Genomic DNA, 6000 nt, shown 5'->3' on the forward strand with positions numbered 1-6000 from the left:
GCTAAAATTGCTGAAGCGTGGGGAAATGAAAGACAAAGGTGAGCTAGGCTAGGTGACCTTATTTGAATACGGGAAACTGAGATCTTAAAACGTTTAAAATGTGGGATATCCCCTTAAAAAAGTTGCCATAAGTCTGCAAAATCACCAAATGCTGAGAATTTTTTTCAATGGGAGGCAAGGAGCTATGCGCGTATTATTCTTTCTTCAATGAATCGAAGGAAATAAAGGGCTACTGAAAATTGCAGTGAATTGAAATTCTGTGCACGGAAAAACCGTTAAACCTGACAGAAATATGTGGGATGAAAATTTATATTTATAGCCATAATTATCATAATATTATTTAGTTACTAAACGAAAACTCTGTTCATTCACGACTTTAGTAAATATTAAAAATTCAAATAGAGCATCGTTTAAAAAAGCGGGACAAAATGTATAAAAAAATTGGAACAACAAAAAATATAGGATGGACATCCTAATTTTTGTACGATATCAAGGTTTTTTTGGACGTCGAGTTGTTTTTAGGCATTTTACTGGTCCTTGGGTTCAGAAAGGTTAATTAACGCTGCTTTATGGCAATTGATATGCTATCAATGCACCGAGATTATAAGAGGTTATGCACAAAAAAATAACATTTAGGCCACCCCAAAATAAAATGAAAAAATCGTTTCAAGTTCATGAAATGATCTCATTAATCCTAAAATACCCCATTCACGAAGAAACAAACAGAAAATCCACTATTATGGATACAAAAAAAAATCATTTATGATAGAAGACCCCACACGCAGTCTTTTTTACATGTAGTTGATAAGAAAAACTTCGTTTTTTTTAATGGTATTTATAAAAGTAAAAGGAATCCGGCTCAAATACCACAAATGATTGAAAACTAGCGTACTTTAGTCGCTATAAAACTCTTCAAAATGTTGGGATTACAAAAAATTTATTGTCAGTATACATTCCAGTCTTTTCACGACCCTTAACCCTTCGTGTAAGACGAGGAAGTAGGAAGTTGACTTGATTCTCAGCCCGTTTATAAACAGTAAATAGTCTTCTTTCAACACTTCAAGCTATATTTTGCTTGAATAGGAGCTATAAAAACTGAGCATATAGAGGTTTTAAACTACCTTTCTCTATGTTATTATACTTGTCTTTTAAAAAAAAAAGAAGGTAAGGAGCCGTAAAAACTTGATGGAAGGTTGGTGTAATCCTATTTCATAACTCTATCTTAGGATCAGACGTGCAAAACATATTCCATAGAGCAATTTTACATTGGTGTTTGATCATAATTATGATGATGGCAATGAGATAAAAAAAATGTAAAAAAAAACCTCGAAATCTAAGTATATCGAATGGGATTACATGGAATAGCACGGAATACATCGTTGCAGTGCTGTTTATGTCTCGCCATGGGGGTTTTAGGGGCTATTGCCCTTCTCTTGGTTTAAATTTGATAGCTTTCCCTTGAAAATTTAATTTTTTTTTGGCTTCAATGCAATCAAAACTCGCTCTTTATGAGAAGCTACGTATTATCAACTAGTTGGGTCTGGAATTATTCACTTATGGGACAAGGGAATGGATATCAGTGAAAGCGATCAACGATTTACACGGAAAACTGCAGTTGACGGGTGTAGATAGCACCATTGGCTTTATGGATTTACATAAATGAAAATTTGACGTGTGCTATACGACTTGAAGAAAATTTTGGATTTCTGCAATCAGTCAATTGGCCTAAAATGCGCGTGCACTGTAACTCAATTTATAATAAGAAATTCGAAAGAGTAACTATTATCGTAGGTAGAGATGTTTCACATGAAACGAACCATTAAAATTTACATTGGGTCATTAATTCATTCACTCTCATGTAATTTCTTCACTGTAAATAAATTTTATCCATTTGGCACCAGGATAGTCTGGAATCTGCACTTACAAATAATCTGCATTGAATTAACGCCAGAGGCGGATTTAACGATGGGCACACCGGGCGCACGCCCCGACTTCTTAAGGGCCCCAAAAAAACCCCAACTTCACACTTTTTCTAATTTAACGGGTTCAATACTTTCTTCTGTGCCCGGGGCCTCGACCGACCTTAATTCGCCGCTGATTAACGCTATTTAAAACCAAGTCTAGAGGTTTTAAAAAAATTATCATTTATTCATTAAAATTTGGAGATTATAACCTGCACATATACAGTTCATGAAATATATCAGTTGAATTTGATGCAATTAATCTGTTCACAATGTCAAAATAATCATTGGGTGTGCGTGCGTATGTGTGAATTCATAGGTTTTCTCCCAAAACATTATCTAATTAAATTATTTTTATTAGAGATTTTGAATAAATTGATTTTTTTTGTGAAATGTTATTTCTATAAATGGATGGTAATAATAATATTTTTTACGATTTTAATTCTCCAATGCCTCGTTTCCCTTTTTAATGACTTAAATTTAATCGAATTGATTTTTATTGATCAATTTTATTATAAAATTCCAATTAAACTTTTATTGGCTTTCAGCAAGAAACTCATTTCAAAGCTCTTGATTTGAAAATTTTGGTTTCACAGCTCTCAAAATTCGTCATTCAATATTAAGTAACATTCGAGTTTTGTAGTTGGTTCGAAAATTAAATTCGTAAGTTTATACTTTTTTTCATTCATTGAATTTTGTGAATTTTCATGCATTGTATAAAACTAAATTTCACATAAATAAATATTTCAATACCCTATAATGTTTCTGCATTACAACGTGAAATAGTAGAGTTATTGTACTTATGATTTTGCCAAAAATATTTGCACATGGTCATACCGTTGAAATTTTGAGTCATAATGTCATGAAATTTTGCGATTATTTTTTATATCTTACAAGTTGTTACATATAATTATATATATATAACAATAACTAGATGGTTACAAAATGTATTAAGATGAAAATATTTTGAGAATTTGCAAGAAATATTATATAGATATAATATGAAATTAATTTTTTTTTCAAAGTTATTGTTTTTCGATCACAACAAATCGTCGCATAAATTCAATGCATGATAAATTTTCTTTCAATGGAGAAAAAGTATTATCATACCTTCATATTTTACATTTGATTTTGAAAAATAAAAGCAGTTCTAATCGAAATCATTTATAAATGGTATATTATAGTATTATAAATTACGTGGAAAATGGCACGATAATAGAAATTATTTGAGTTTTCAAAAAGTATATCATTTATTATATGATACTGATTTTTTTTAGTCATTTTGTCAGATCACGACAAAATTTCCATATAAACTTAAACTTCACTCATATTAAATTATCTTCCAATTAAAAACCATACTTGTACTTAATTACGCGTATTCATTTAAAAAAAAGTTTTTTTTCGGGAAAAACCATATGTGAATAGTGCATTACAATATTTTGAAAGACACGATAGATAATTTTTCTGAGTTTTCAAGAAATACCATTTATCGCACGAAATTATCATTTTTTTCCCTGATTGTAATGGATTTTGCAATGATATTTACAATGCTATTCAAGCATATTAAATTAATTAAATTTAGAAAAAATCGATCATATTTTCATGCAATACAAAAACACAATTTTTCAATAGTTTTAAAAATTTCAACGATCAATATTTGAGTTTTTCCAGAAAATTTCAAGACAATTTTGTATTAAAAATAATTTAAATAATAAATTTTCGAATCCAAAACTAATTTAAACAATAATTTTTTTTTTACATTCAAGAACAATTTAAGTAACCAATTTTGATATTAGGAAAATAAATTTACACTCACCAAAGTAATCCTTCAAGATCAAAAAATAAGGAAGAAAATCAAACAGTCCTGTGTAGAAGAATAAAATAACTAACCGGCTTCTACGATGCACTAGATCAGAAAGAGACGAGTTACGCGTTATATTATGGAAAAAGGCGGAACAAGAGCGTCTGCCGCTGTAAAGAAGAACTTTACTGGTTGACTACTCCTTCAAGAAGTGACAAAAGGAGTCCGATGCTCAGCAAGAAGAACCCAGAAATAAGAAAAGAAACGAAACGCAACAGATGATTCGACTCTCTCTGGATCTTCTCTTCCGCGGTATCTCTTCTCCCTCTCTTTTTTACATACAACACCACCATACACAACAAAACCGGCGAATGTGTTGCTTCCGCGCGTAGAAATGACCTCGGGCACAGCCTGCTGGTCAAGGTTATATAGGCTTTGTCTCCCTTACCTGCACCACCACCGCCACAAAAACATGATAATCTCGCAAGAAATAAAGCAAAAAAAGATCAATACTTCCTCTCTTTTCACCATCTTGATCGGCATCTCGCTATTGGATGAGAACGAAATTTCATTGATTATTTTATTTATTTTTCAGTGGTTCCCGCATATAACGTTTTCCAAAATAAAAAACCGTCATGAAATAACGTCAGTGGGAAAACGCTTTAAACGGAAAATCAGATGAGCTGGGAGTACGGAAATAAGTCGTACTAAGCGGGAAAAAGTTCATAGTGGGAATGTTATAAGCGGGATCCACTTTTTGTTTTCGTCTCATGCAATGTCTAATCAGGGCCGTTTAGAAAATTTAAAGAAATTATTAGAGTAACTATTATTGTTGTAATCATTAGAATAGATATAAAAGAAGAAATCAATGAAAAATAAAAATAATAGAGCAGAGAAATCACTGAGATAAACATAATAGAGAAGTCACTTAGAAATTATTGTAAGAGAATTATAAGTTAAAAGAATAGTATAAAAATAACTTTGAAATGAATATAAAAAATAAGGAGAGACTTAGAACTACTTAGATTTGATTACTATAAAATAAATTATTTAGATAAATATTTAGATGTATAATAATCTTATTATATAAAATTTAAATGATTTATTTTGTTTTAATGTTTTTTTTATGAGGTTATTGATTCGACGTAACAAAAGGAATTAGAAATCATGAAATAAATATGATAGAAGGAAAATCACTTAAAAATTATAATAATACACTTATAAATTATCTGAAAAAATGAATATAAGGAATAATTAGGCAAGAAAGAGAAGAAAATTTTGAAATAACTAGATTCAATTGCTATTAGGAAAATCATTGAGGAGTATTTTACGAAAAATCAAGATATAATCAATCGAATTAATTACTGCATGAAAAATCATTGTAATGAATATAATAGAGGAGAAATCACTTAAAAATTATTAATATTATTAGTTAGAAGAAACCTTTTAAAAAAATCACTTAAATTACTGTTAGAAATTATTTAGGCAAGAGAAGAAATATTTGAACTAATTTTAATTAATTACTCTGAAAGAAATAATTAAAATCAATATTCCTAAAAAAAGGTATCACTGAAATAAGTATTTGAAAAAAAATCAATGGAGTAATCAATTGAATTAATTTCTGCATGAGAATCATTTAAACAATTATTATAGAAAAAATTATTAATGCTACCACAATAGCAAAAACTGAAATTAAAAAATAATTAAATCACATTTAATTTTAATTAAAAAAATTAAATTACTTAAAAAATTATCAGAGTATTAGAATATATTTTCATTTCGTAGAAGTCATTGAAATAATCATTATAAGAGAAATAACTGAATGCAAATTATATTGTTTAAATTTTTCCAGCATTTTTTGTACTATATGTTCGAAACTTTTTGGTGATATTTGTTTGATTAATGACCTGTTGTTGAGTTGCTCATCAACTTCGTGGAGGTCAGTCTAGCTGCCTCATCAACATTCCCGTAGTGATTTATATAATTAAATATGCAATACATCATTTATAAAAATATCTTCCATGTACCGAGAAATTACCATATAAAACCGTACCTCATCTACTTTAATGAAGAAATTTCATCATTAATCAAATATTGTTATAAAATAATCACACAGTGAAATACAAAATCCATTCCAATTAATTGACGTATTTCTATTTCCTCTCATCTATTTCGACCATTTAATTATTTCATTTCATGGAGGGACAGAAGTTTTGCGTGGTTAGTTTTAATGACCAA

The 6000-nt window shown here is 29.4% G+C and overlaps 1 protein-coding gene across 2 annotated transcripts in view; it reads right to left on the reverse strand.

Annotated features, from left to right (window-relative positions):
* LOC149086764 (uncharacterized) overlaps positions 1-4146 on the reverse strand; it is an 88919-nt gene extending 84773 nt beyond the window's left edge. For both annotated transcript variants that reach the window (XM_089231135.1, XM_089231134.1), the window contains exon 1: positions 3778-4146. The gene's annotated coding sequence lies outside the window, so the exon portion shown is untranslated. The remainder of the gene's footprint in view (positions 1-3777) is intronic.
* Positions 4147-6000: the final 1854 nt, after the last annotated feature.

This window comes from Pholcus phalangioides, unplaced genomic scaffold, assembly GCF_987345545.1.
Source record: "Pholcus phalangioides strain wild (caught in Gottingen) unplaced genomic scaffold, Ppha-v1.0 ptg000004l_1, whole genome shotgun sequence".
Lineage (NCBI taxonomy): Eukaryota > Metazoa > Arthropoda > Arachnida > Araneae > Pholcidae > Pholcus > Pholcus phalangioides.